The following is a 14,811-nucleotide window of genomic DNA, read 5'->3' on the forward strand; positions in this document are numbered from 1 at the left end:
AAGCAGGCTCTAAAAGTAATCCAGGAAATTATAGGCTGGTAAGTTTGATGTCGGTCATGGGTAAATTATTGGAAGGAGTACTAAGAGATAGGATTGACAATTGTTTAGACAGACAGGGACTTATTAGGGAGAGTCAACATGGCTTTGTGCATGGTAGGTCATGTTTAACAAATATATTAGAGATTTTCGAGGCGGTTACAAGGAAAGTGGATGAAGGCAAGGCAGTGGATGTTGTCTACATGGACTTCAGTACGGCCTTTAACAGGGTCCCGCATGGGAGGTTAGTTAGGAAGATTCAGTCACTAGGTATACATGGTGAGGTAATAAATTTGATTGGGAATTGAGAATGGGAGAAGTCAGAGAGTGGTAGTGGAGGATTGCTACTCTGAGTGGAGGCCTGTGACTAGTGATGTACCACAGGGATCAATGCTGGGTCCATTGTTATTTGTCATCTATATCAATGATCTGGATAATAATTTGGTAAATTGGATCAGCAAATTTGTTGATGATACAAAGATTGGAGGTGTAGTGCACAGTGAAGAAGGTTTTAAAAGCTTGCAGAGGGATCTGAACCAGCTGGAAAAATGGCAGATGGAGTATAATACAGACAAGTGTGAGGTATTGCACTTTGGAAAGTCAAACCAAGGTAGAACATACAAGGTAAATGGTAGGGTACTGAGGAGGGCACTATAACAGAGGGATCTAGGAATACTGAGACAAAATTCCCGAAAAGTGGCATCACATGTAGATAGGGCAGTAAAGAGAGCTTTTGGTACATTGGCCTTTATAAATCAAAGTACTGAGTATAAGAGTTGGAATGTAATGGTGAGGTTGTATATTGCATTAGTGAGGGGGAATTTGGAGTACTGTGTGCAGTTTTGGTCACCGAATTACAGGAAGGATATTAATAAGGTTGAAAGAGTGCAGAGAAGGTTTACAAGGATGTTGCCGGGACTTGAGAAACTGAGTTACAGAGAAAGGTTGAATAGGTTAGGACTTTATTCCCTGGAGCGTAGGAGAATGAGGGGTGATTTGATAGAGATGTATAAAATTATGATGGGTATAGATAGAGTGAATGCAAGCAGGCTTTTTCCACTGAGGCTAGGGGAGAAAAAAAATCAGAGGACATGGGTTAAGGGTGAAGGGTGAAAAGTTTAAAGGGAATATTGCGGGAGAGGGGAGCTTCTTCACAACTGGGTCTGACTGGTACTGGCATAACTGGTTCTTCTCGGCACATTCTGTCTTACTCCCAACTATTTCCTACCTTCCTTTGTACAGATATGAAATGTCTAAAGGACCAGTGTTTGAGTAAATGAGACTCACCAAACTTTCTCCGGACTGAATCACTGGAATCTCTGAGTCAGATGGGTTCTCTCCAGTTGATGTTCTCAATCCTCGGGCTGGTTCACTTGTTGTTGTTCCCTCGTCTTCAGTCGTGGTTTTTCTTCCAATAAACCTCTCACTGCAGGTCTAACTTTAACATGAAAGATAATGAAGCACGTTAACAATGAAAAGGAGGACCAAACATTTCTGTTTAATGTTAGTAGGAACAAAACTCACTGAAATTTAAACGTTGGCAAATATAATGATCTCAGTGAACAATCTTTGATTGTCCCTCACACATCACAAAACAATACGGGATAAGAAGGAGCCATCATTCAGTCATGGTAAGACACAAGACACAGGAACAGAATTAGGTGATTCAATCCATCTGGTCTGCTCCACCACTCAACCATTCAAGCAGGGCTGATTTTTATTCCAACACCATATTCCTGCCTTCCTCCTGTAACCCTGAGCTACTCAGCAATCATCAGTATATTAATCTTCACAAATAGACCCAAATGGCAGACTCAAATTCTGCGGCAACAAATTCCACATATCAGACATCTTTTGGACAAATTTTTTTTCTCATCTCAGTTTTAAAGGGAAGCAAGTTTATTCTGAGACCGTGCTGTCAGATCACAGACTCTCTGTCTAATGGAAACATCCTCTCCGTGTCCACTGTTTCCAGGCTTTTCAGCATTCGTTAGGTTTACTTAACCATACATCCCCCCACCACCCCCACCGTCCCTCTGAACTCCATTGAGCACAGGTCCAGAGCCATCAAATGCTCCTCATATATAAATCCGATCATTCCTGAGATTATTCAAGTGAACCTCATCAGCAACAACTGCACTGTACACATTTCCAGGAATAACAGACAAATCGGTTCCAGGATAATTTACAGGGAAACGTTGTGCTTCCTTTACTGTTATACTATCACTCCATTTCCAGGTTAAAACAGGACCATTTCAGGAAATTTGTATTACACTGGAGCGACCGCCGTCGCTGGGCTATGAACGTGCAGGAGTAATGTGTGGCTCAGCTCTACTGCGGGGAGCTGAGGCTCGAACCATTCTCCCCCTAGACTTCCCAGTCCCTCGGTAAAGCAGGCAGTGAAACCAAAGATCCCCACAACCTGGGACGTTCTCCTTTCTCACCCACCCCACTCCGGGAGAAGACACAACAGCCATAAAGCTCCAGGACAAATGTGAGGAGCCTCAGGAAACGAGAAGAGTTCGGGGAAGTTAATAAGACTCAGCGGCCAACATCACACCACGTGATCTTGCGTCACAAAGCGGAGGGCGGGGCGAATCTGCGGCTCACAGTCTCACGTGACCTGTCGGCGGGACTACCATTTCAATTCTGCGGAAACAGACAGCCTGGGCTCCTGGTTTGTATCGTTCAATGCAGATTAAGTGAAGTCGACACATTTCTGACGAGCCCAGATAGTTTGGAAACAAATGAATTCCTGGCCCTCAGTTCGGGGCTCACGGTCAACATCGGATCTCCCCGCTCGGGATCGGTCTCAATACTCACCGATGGGAAAGTGATATCTTCGGCCCGCAGACAGTGATCCCGACGGAAGAGACAAAAGTCTTTCCCGAACACACAGCCGACCCACTTCAGCTCGGAGCGGAGAGGAAAACACCGTCCAACCGGAGACTGTGAACATGCGCGAAGAGATTGTTACATCATCGGGAGGCGGGGCCTCGGAAACAGACGCGCAGATGCTGCCCATCTGCGGTTAAATGGGAGGGGCAAACGGGATCACGTGTCAGGATTGGCGACACCCCTCCCCACCCAGGCAGAGACTCCAGCTACTCATTAGTCTGTGGAAAGAAGCAAACTTGCCGCTCACATCACCTCTCACCTTAAATGTATTAGACATTTCAACCCCCAGGAAAAATATATCGTCTGTCCACTCTATCTAATCCTCTCGTAATCTTATAAACGTCCATCCAGTCTCACCCCAGCCTGAGCCGCTCTGGAGAAAACAACACAAGTTTGTCCAGCCCATCGTTATAGCTCATGCCCTCTAATCCAGGCAGTATCCTGGTAAACCTCTTCTGTGCCCTGTCCAAAGCCCCGACATCCTTCCGAGAATGGGGGCGACCAGAACTGTATGAAACACTCCAGATGTGGTCTAACTAGTTTTATAAAACTGTGTTACGAACTGTAACGTTTTAGAAACGAAACAGCAGTAATGGAGTTCGCACTGGAGTCTGGTTTTGATGTTAAAACCATTCTCTTTACTAGGATCTACTTATAGTAACTTAATGAAATAAAGGAAAGTTAACAGTGTTATGTGTATATATGTGTAAATATAACTCCCAAACTATCGAACGTGAGGGAACAAAGCTTGGAGTCTTGAGATGGTAAAGTAGGAAAGTTCAGTAATCCACGGAATAAATGATGTGAGAGAGATATTTGTAATCCAGGGTGAAACGTAGAGAAAAGGCCGTTACTTCAAAATAACTGCAGACGACGTTCTTACCCGCTGAATCCGTCCACATACGAGTTATCAGCGAAAGTGACCTGTCACAGGAATACCGTCTTCCGGGGGTTACCACACAACATACCCAGGCAAGGGTTAATACAAGATATTCCAAAACCCACTCCTATGGATTATACGAAGTGACAGCCACACACGTTCGTTGCGGTTCTGTGTTCTGATGATCAACCCACTCTTGTGGGCATAGGAGAGTTCCAAGCCTCAGCTGCGACTAACTGAAGCTATCAGCTTTTCCAGTCTCTCTCTCTGTCTCTTTAGACTGGCCGACTGCCTGTCTGCAGATCTCTCTCTCTCTCTCTCTCTCTCTCTCTCTCTCTCTCTCTCTCTCTCTCTCTCTCTCTCTCTCTCTCTCTCTCTCTCTCTCTCTCTCTCTCTCTCTCTCTCTCTCTCTCGTGGTTCAGTCCACAGTCAGCGCTGTCAGCCTGTGACTGACGTCATAGCCCCGCCTCCTTGGAGTCTAAGATCCCTCTGATCATCGACACTGTTCAGGGTTTTGCATTTAACAGTGTACTGTCTCATACATTCGACCTACCGAGCTGACAAGATGATCATCACTAATCAAATCTCACTGAGATTTCTCAGGTCCTGTTGAATTTATTGCCAAGTGCACAAGTACGGGGAGGTACAGGGACAGAGAAACACTGACTTGTGGCAGCATCACAGGCAAGTACATTCAGATAACACACGGAACACAAATTATACGATTCTCTGTCAGTAACAATCTGTAAATATGTTTTAAGTCATTAAGGATATATAAAATACATTTTGTCATGATCAATATTAAAATGTGCATTTTGAGTCAACAACAGACTTGGAAATGTTGAATTTGATACCTGTCTCCATTCCTTCTGTAATCCACAACCAGCTCCTGTGTTTTTGTCACAATGTGGGAGAAGTTGTTTTCTTGACCCCACTGTGTCGGGGTGATGACTTCTTCTCTGTAAGTTGCCTCGTTATTATTTGAGATTAGGCCAGTCAGTGTAGTGTCATCACCAAATTTAATTAGCAGATTGGAGCTGTGGGTGGCGACACAAGTCATGGGTGCACAGAGTAAAGTAGGTGGCAAGAAGCCAACCCTGTGGGGTATGTGTGCTGAGGGTCAGAGAGAGAGAGAGAGGTGAGCGAGCCCATACTTACCACCTGCCGGCGATCTGACAGGAAGTCCAGGATCCAGCTACACAAGGCAGGGTGAAGGCCGAGGTCTCTGAGCTTCTTGTCGATACTTCATGCCTTCGTATGGCTACTGCTCTGCCCATGACTGCAAGGAACTGCAGAGAACATCAGATAAACAAGCCTCCCCTCCATGGACTCTTCCTACACTTCCCCTCCCTCGGAAAAGCAGGTCATGTACTCAAAGATCCTCACAGCCTGGACATTCTTGCTGCAAACCCGCTCCCCCATCGGGGAAGAGATACAAAAGCCTTACCCGGCTCAAGGAAGGCTTCCTGTCTGTGGTTATAAGCCAAATGAATGATAAAATGGACTCGGTCTCACAATGTAACTCGACTTGACCCTGCACCATATGTCTATCTGCACTGCACTTTCTCTGCAACCATAATGCTTTGTTACAGTCATTGTTTTGTCATTTTCATTTTTCATTTTTAGAATCTTTTTTATTGCTACATAATCTTCGACAGCTATAAAATGATACAAAACTTCAATATATTAATATGTATGCAATTAATAAAGCTGAAAGAATTGATTGTAAATGATCAAAATGGAATGATACATGTATAGAAAAAGGAGGGAAAAAAGAACCCCATCTAACTCGGGAAAAAAACCCACTAACTACAAAAAAAGGGAAAACATCCATTAGGAATGAAACCCACGAGCAAAACGTTTGACCATCATCTAAATATAAAATAAATCATCAACCTCATTTCATATTTATAAAAAAATTGTAAAGAAACCATATAGCATAATTCATATTAAATGATAATATTTGGCAAAGAACCCCATCTTCTCACAAAATCGAATCGGGGATCAAAAGTTCTACTTCTAATTTTTTTCAAACTAAGACATAACATTCCTTGAGAAAACCATTCAATTAATGTAAGGGAAGAAATATCTTTCCATTTTAATAAAATAGCCCTTCTTGTCAGTAGCGTAACAAATGCAATTACTTGTTGATCTGAAAATGAAATACCCTGAATCTGATGTGGAGCTATTCCAAATAGAACAGTCAATCTATTAGGTAGTAAATTAATTTTCAGAGCTTTAGAACTTGTTGAAAATAAAGACTTCCAAAACGATTTTAATGATGAACATGACCAGAACATATGTGACAATGCAGCTACTTCAGTTTTATATATATCACAGCATTTGACTATACTAGAAATATTTTAGATAGTCTCTCCTTTGTTAAATAATAACGGTGAACAATTTTAAATTGAATTGGCACATATAGAAGAAGAATTTCCGTTTTTCAAAACTCGAAGCCAATCTTCATTAACAAAGGCCATATTAAGTTCTCTCTCCCAATCTTGTTTAATCTTTAGTGATAGGTTCGCTTTTTGTAACAAAAATAAGTTATACATTCTGCTAATGGAAACTTTCTCGAAGGGATTCAATTTCAAAATGGTATCGAACAAATCAGATTCTTGTAAATATGGAAACTTAGGTAAACATTGTTGTAAAAAAGGTGAAACTGAACATATTGCAAAAAATGAGTATGAGCGAGAGAAAATTTGTTAATTAACTCTTCAAAGGTCATCAATCGACGATCACAAAATAAATCTGTAAAAGAATGGATCCCTTTATTTTTCCATAGGAGAAAAATGGGGACAGTTGTTGAAGGTTTAAATGAAATGTTTCGATACAAAAAACTGGACAACTAAATTGTTTCAAACTTTTAAAAATTACGAAACTGAACCTAAATCGGTAGGAATTGTTTAATAAACGGGTAAAGATATAAATTTGGAATTTTAGAGAGCTATAAAGGTAATGGAGCTCCTAATATTGAAGTTAAATGAAATTATTTAACAGCTTTTAATTCCAAATCAACCCATAATATTTTTTGGTTCTTATCAAGCCAATATAACCAAAAACATAATTCTCTAATATTCACAGCCCAATAATACAATCTTAAATTAGAAAGTGCAAGTCCACCATCTTTTTTTAGATTTTTGTAAATGATACTTATTAATTCTTGGTCTTTTATTGTTCCAAATAAAGGAAGAAATAAGAGAGTCAATTTGATTGAAAATTTTTTTAGTTAAAAAGATATGTATACCAAACAAGGCAGTAAGGGGATTTGGGTCAAATTGGACCCTAAAAAGTTGTGAAAAGGTATGGAATACTTCCCGCCAAAACTTTTCAATTGTAGGGCAAAACCAAAACATATGAATTAAAGAGGCATCAGCAGAGTTGCATTCATTACAAAGTGGAGAAACATTCAGATAAAAACTGGACAGCTTCTGTTTAGAAATGTAAGTTCTATGAACCACTTTAAATTGTAGAAGAGAATGACGAGCACAGAAAGATGATTTATTAACCCGTTTAAGAATTTTATTCCATCTATCATCAGAAATCTGACAGTTTAGGTCATCCACCCAAGCTTTTTTTATTTCATCTAAACAGTCTTGTCTAGAATCAATCATCAAGTTATAGATACCGGTAAAGGAACCATTAACAAAAGGTTTTAAATTTAAAATATGGAAATATGGAAACTTAGGTAAATATTGCTGTTAAAAATGTCCAAACTGAACATATTGCTGAAAATGTGTATGAGCAACAGAAAATTTGTTAAATAACTCTTCAAAGGTCATCAGTCGACAATCACAAAATAAATCTGTAAAAGATTGGATCCCTTTATTTTTCCATAGGAGAAAAATAGGGTCAGTTGTTGAAGGTTTAGATGAAAAGTTTCAACATAAAAATCTAGACAACTTAAATTGTTTAAAAAATTTTTTAAAACGAAACTGAACCCAAATCCGTAGGGATTGTTTAATAACCGGGTAAAGAGTTAAATTTGGAATTTTAGAGAGCTGTATAGGTAATGGAGCTCCTAAAATTGAAGTTAAATAAAGTTGTTTAACAGCTTTTAATTCCAAATCAACCCATAATGATTTTTGGCTCTTACCAAGCCAATATAACAAAAAACATAATTGTCTAATACTCACAACCCAATTAAATTCACAGTCTTAAATTAGGAAGTGCAAGTCCACTATGTTTTTTAGATTTGTGTAAATGATACTTATTAATTCTTGGTCTCTTATTGTTCCAAATAAAGGAAGAAATAAGAGAGTCAATTTGATCGATTTTTTTTAGTTAAAAAGATATGTATATTTTCGAAAATATATAAAAATCTACGTAAAATCATCATTTTCACAGCATGAATACGACCTATTAAAGAAAAAGTAAATGGATTCCATCTAGAAAATAGTTGTTTCATGGAGTCCATTAAAGGAACTACGTTCGCTTTATAGAGATCTTTATATTTTTTAGTAATTATAATAGCTAGATATCTAAACGTATTAACAATTCTAAAAGGAATACCATCATATATAATAACATGGACATTTAATGGAAACAATTCGCTTTTATTCAAGTTAAGTTTATATCCTGAAAATGTACCAAAATATTGAAGTGCTTCCAAAACATTAGGAATTGATTCCTCAAGACTTGAAATAAAAACCAAAAGATCATTTGCACAAACCAAAAGATCATTTGCCAAGATGATCATCACTAATCTCACTGAGATTTCTCAGGTCCTGTTGAATTTATTGCCAAGTGCACAAGTACGGGAAGGTAGAGGTACAGAGAAACACTGACTTATGGCAGCATCACAGGCAAGTACATTCAGATAACACACAGAACACAAATTATACGATTCTCTGTCAGTCACAATCTGTAAATATGTTTTAAGTCATTAACGATATATAAAATACATTTTGTCATGATCAATATTAAAATGTGCATTTTGTGTCAACAACAGACTTGGAAATGTTGAATTTGATACCTGTCTCCATTCCTTCTGTAATCCACAACCAGCTCCTGTGTTTTTGTCACAATGAGGGAGAGGTTGTTTTCTTGACACCACTATGTCGGGGTGATGACTTCTTCTCTGTCGGCTGCCTCGTTATTATTTGAGATTAGGACAGTCAGTGTAGTGTCATCACCAAATTTAATTAGCAGATTGGAGCTGTGGGTGGCGACACAAGTCATGGGTGCACAGAGTAAAGTAAGGGGCAAGAAGCCAACCCTGTGGGGTATGTGTGCTGGGGGTCAGAGAGAGAGAGAGAGAGAGAGAGAGAGAGAGGTGAGCGAGCCCATACTTACCACCTGCGGGCGATCTGACAGGAAGTCCAGGATCCAGCTACACAAGGCAGGGTGAAGGCCGAGGTCTCTGAGCTTCTTGTCGATACTTCATGCCTTCGTATGGCTACTGCTCTGCCCATGACTGCAAGGAACTGCAGAGAACATCAGAGAAACAAGCCTCCCCTCCATGGACTCTTCCTACACTTCCCCTCCCTCGGAAAAGCAGGTCATGTACTCAAAGATCCTCACAGCCTGGACATTCTTGCTGCAAACCCGCTACCCCATCGGGGAAGAGATACAAAAGCCTTAAAGCGCGAACCACTCGGCTCAAGGACGGCTTCCTGTCTGTGGTTGGAAACCAAATGAATGATAAAATGGTCTCGGCCTCACAATGTGACTCGACGTGACCCTGCACCATATGTCTATCTGCACTGCATTTTCTCTGCAGCCATAATGCTTTGTTACAGTTATTGTTCTGTCGTATATCAGCTCAATGTACTGTTGTAATGTATCGATCTGTGTGGATGGTACGTCAGGCAAAGTTATCACTGTAGCTCAGTACATGATGATAATAAACAAATTCCCCATTTTAATTGTGTGGAAATATTAGACAGACTGATTTTCTGCTCTGGAACCACAGAAGGAAACTGAACTGTTTTCATTTCTGAACTGAACTAAACTGTTGTCCAGCCTTTCGTTATAGCTCGTGCTCTCTAATCCAGGCAGTATCCTGGTAAACCTCTTCCCCGCCCTGTCCAAAGCCCCGACATCCTTCCGAGAATGGGGGCGACCAGAACTGTATGAAACACTCCAGATTTGGTCTAAATAGTTTTATAAAACTGTGTTTCGAACTGTAACGTTTTAGAAACGAACCAGCAGCAATAGAGTTCACACTGGAGTCTGGTTTTGATGTTAAAAACACTCTGTTTATTAGTATCTACTTATAACGTAGTAAATTAACGAAGTAAAGGAAAGTGTACAGTGTTATGTGTATATATGTGTAAATATAATTCCCAAACTATCGAGCCTAAGGGAACAAAGCTCAGAGTCTTGAGATGGTAAAGTAGGAAAGTTCAGTAATCCACGGAATAAATGACGGGAGAGGGATATTTGTAATCCAGGGTGAAACGTAGAGAAACGGCCGTTACTTGAAAATACCGTCGTCGAAGTTCTTATCCGTTGAATCCGTCCACATACGAGTTATCAGCGAAAATGACCTGTCACAGGAATACCGTCTTCCAGGGGTTACCACACAACATACCCAGGCAAGGGTTAACACAATATATTCCAAAATCCAGTCCTATGGATTATACGAAGTTACAGCCACACACATTCGTTGTGGTTCCGTGTACCGATTATCAACCCACTCTTGTGGGCAGCGGAGAGTTCCGATCCTCAGCTGCGACTAACTGAAGCGATCAGCTTTTCCAGTCTCTCTCTCTCTCTCTCTCTCTCTCTCTCTCTCTCTCTCTCTCTCTCTCTCTCTCTCTCTCTCTCTCTCCCCCCCCCCCCCCCCCCCGGCCGACTGCCTGTCTGCAGATCGCTCTCTCTCTCTTATGTTTCAGTCCACAGTCAGCGCTGTCAGCCTGTGACTGACGTCATAGTCCCGCCTCCTCACGCCGGCGCTCTTAAAGAAACGGTCACAATACGACCACAGGCTCGGAACAGCCGCAACACAACTTCCCGACTTTCGACCTCAATGCTTCAACTGCTTCTGATCATCGACACTTAACATTTAACAGTGTACTGTCGCAACAATTTGCCCTACCGAGCTGCCAAGATGATCATCACTAATCAAATCTCACTGAGATTTCTCAGGTCTTGTTGAATTTATTGTCAAGTGCACAAGTACGGGAAGGTACAGGAACAGAGAAACCCTGACTTGTGGCAGCATCACAGGCAAATACATTCAGATAACACACGGAACACAAATTATACGATTCTCTGTCAGTAACAATCTATAAATATGTTTTATGTCATTAACAATATGTAAAATACATTGTGTCATGATCAATATTAAAATGTGCTTTTTGTGTCAATAACAGACTTGGAAATGTTGAATATGCTCCCTGTCTCCATTCCTCCTGTAATCCACAACCAGCTCCTTTGTTTTGTCACAATGAGGGAGAGGTTGTTTTCTTGTCGGGGTGATGTCTTCTTCTCTGTAGGCTGCCTCGTTAATATTTGAGATCAGGCCAGTCAGTGTAGTGTCGTCAGCAAATTTAATTAGCAGATTGGAGCTGTGGGTGACGACACAAGTCGTGGGTGCACAGAGAGTAAAGGAGCGGGCAAGGAGTCACCCCTGTGGGGTATATGTGCTGAGGGTCAGAGAGACAGAGGTGACGGAGCCCACTCTTACCAACTGCCGGCGATCTGACAAGAAGTCCAGGATCTAGCGACAGGGTGAAGGCCGAGGTCTCTGAGCTTCTTGTCGATACTTCACGCCTTCGTATGGCTACTGCTCTGCCCATGACTGCAAGGAACTGCAGAGAACATCAGAGAAACAAGCCTCCCCTCCATGGACTCTTCCTACACTTCCCCTGCCTCGGAAAAGCAGGCCATGTACTCAAAGACCCTCACAACCTGGACATTCTTGCTGCAAACCCGTTCCCCCATCGGGGAAGAGATACAAAAGCCTTAAAGCGCGAACCACCCGGCTCAAGGGCGGCATCATGTCTGTGGTTATAATCCAAATGAATGATAAAATGGACTCGGCCTCGCAATGTAACTCGACGTGACCCTGCACCATATGTCTATCTGCACTGCACTTTCTCTGCAGCCATAATGCTTTGTTACAGTTACTGTTTTGTCCTTTTCATTTTTTTAAATTTTTAGAAGCTTTTTTATTGGTACAGAATCTTGTACAGCTATAAAATGATACAAAACTTCAATAGATTAATATGTATGCAATTAATAAAGCTGATAAAAACTGATCGTAAAATATAAAATTGGAAATTATATATATGGAAAAAAAGGAACCACATCTAACTAGGGGAAAAAACCCACTAACTACACACATTTGACCATCATCTAAATATGAAAATAAGAAACATCAACCGCCATTTCGTATTTATATAAAAAAAAATTTGGAAGGAAACCATACAAATTAAAATTAAATGATAATATTTGGCAAATGAACCCCATCTTCTTTCAAATTCGAATCGAGGATCAAAAGTTCTACTTCTATGTTTTTCCAAACTGAGACATAACATTCCTTGAGAAAACCATTCAATTAATGTAGGGGAAGAAATATCTTTGTATTTTAATAAAATAGCCCTTCTTGTCAGTAGTGTAACAAATGCAATTACATGTTGATCTGAAGATGAAATACCCTGAATATGATATGGAACTATTCCAAATGGAACAGTCAATCTATTAGGTTGTAAATTAATTTTCAGAGCTTTAGAACTTGTAGAAAATAAAGATTTCCAAAACGATTTTAATGAAGTACATGACAAGAACATATGTGACAAAGTAGCTACTTCAGTTTTACATCTATCACAACATTTGTCTATACAAGGAAATATTTTAGATAGTCTCTCCTTTGTTAAATAATAACGGTGAACAAATTTAAATTGAATTAAACGATGGTGGGCACATACAGAAGAAGAATTTAAGTTTTTCAGAACTCGAAGCCAATCTTCATTAACAAAGGCCATATGAAGTTCTCTCTCCCAATCTTATTCAGTCTTTAGTGATAGGTTCTCCTTTTGTAACAAAAATAAATTATAAATTCTGCTAATGGAACCTTTCACTAAGGGATTCGATTTCAAAATGTTATCCAACAAATCAGATTCTTGTAAATATGGAAACTTAGGTAAATATTGCTGTTAAAAATGTCCAATCTGAACATATTGCTGAAAATGTGTATGAGCGAGAGAAAATTTGTTAAATAACTCTTCAAAGGTCATCAATCGACAATCACAAAATAAATCTGTAAAAGAATGGATCCCTTTATTTTTCCATAGGAGAAAAATTGGGTCAGTTGTTGAAGGTTTAAATGAAAAGTTTCGATATAAAAAACTAGACAATTTAAATTGTTTAATTTTTTTTAAAAAAAGAAACTGAACCCAAATCCGTAGGGATTGTTTAATAACCGGGTAAAGATTTAAATTTGGAATTTTAGAGAGCTGTAAAGGTAATGGAGCTCCTAAAATTGAAGTTAAATAAAATTGTTTAACAGCTTTTAATTCCAAATCAACTCATAATGATTTTTGGTTCCTATCAACCCAATATAACCAAAAATATAATTGTCTAATTTTCACAGCCCAATAATACAGTCTTAAATTAGGAAGTGCAAGTCCACCATCTTTTTTAGATTTGTGTTATTGATACTTATTAATTCTTGGTCTCTTATTGGTCCAAATAAAGGAAGAAATAAGAGAGTCAATTTGATCGAATTTTTTTAGTTAAAAAGATAGGTATATTTTCGAAAATATATAAAAATCTAAGTAAAATCATCATTTTCACAGCATGAATACGACCTATTAAAGAAAAAGTAAGTGGATTCCATCTAGAAAATAGCTGCTTCATGGAGTCCATTAAAGGAACTATATTCGCTTTATAGAGATCTTTATATTTTTTAGTAATTATAATACCTAAATATCTAAATGTATTAACAATTCTAAAAGGAATATCATCATAAATGCTAACATGGACATTTAATGGAAACAATTCGCTTTTATTCAAGTTAATTTTATATCCTGAAAATTTAGCAAAATCTTTAAGTGTTTCCAAAAGATTAGGAATTGATTCCTCAAGATCTGAAATAAAAACCAAAAGATCATCTGCATAAAGAGAAATCTTATGTATGGTTCCATTCATAGAGATACCAAGAATATTTTTAGCTTCACTTAGTGTTATAGCAAAAGTCTCCAATACAAGATTAAACAATAAAGGGCTTAATGGACATCCCTGTCTAGTGCCACGAGAAAGTGAGAAAAGAAGACCTGCAGTTATTAGTAATGACAAGCTCAAGGACGGCTTCCTGTCTGTGTCTATAAGCCAAATGAATGATAAAATGTTCTCGACCTCACAATGTAACTCGACGTGAACCTGCACCATATGTCTATCTGCACTGCACTTTCTCTGCAGCCAGAATGCTTTGTTACAGTTATTGTTCTGTCGTATATCAGCTCAATGTACTGTTGTAATGTATCGATCTATGTGGATGGTACGTCAGGCAAAGTTATCATTGTAGCTCAGTACGTTATGAGAATAAACAAATTTCCCATTTTAATTGTGTGGAAATGTTAGACAGACTGATTTTCTGCTCTGGAACCACAGAAGGAAACTGAACTGTTTTCATTTCTGAAATGAACTGAACTGTTGTCCAGCCTCTCGTTATAGTTCGTGCCCTCTAATCCAGGCAGTATCCTGGTAAACCTCTTCTGCGCCCTCTCCAAAACCCCGACATCCTTCCGAGAATGGGGCGACCAGAACTGTATGAAACACTCCAGATGTGGTCTAACTACTTTTATAATACCGTGTTACGAACTGAAGCGTTTTAGAAACGAACCAGCAGCAATAGAGTTCACACTGGAGTCTGGTTTTGATGGTAAAAACACTCTGTTTATTAGTATCTACTTATAATATAGTAACTTAACGAAATAAAGTTAACAGTGTTAAGTGTATATATGTGTAAATGTAATTCCCAGACTATCGAGCCTGAGGGAACAAAGTTTAGAGTCTTGAGATGGTAAAGTAGGAAAGTTCAG

The sequence above is a fragment of the Hemitrygon akajei genome, unplaced genomic scaffold (genome assembly GCF_048418815.1).
Source record: "Hemitrygon akajei unplaced genomic scaffold, sHemAka1.3 Scf000060, whole genome shotgun sequence".
Taxonomy (NCBI): Eukaryota; Metazoa; Chordata; class Chondrichthyes; order Myliobatiformes; family Dasyatidae; genus Hemitrygon; species Hemitrygon akajei.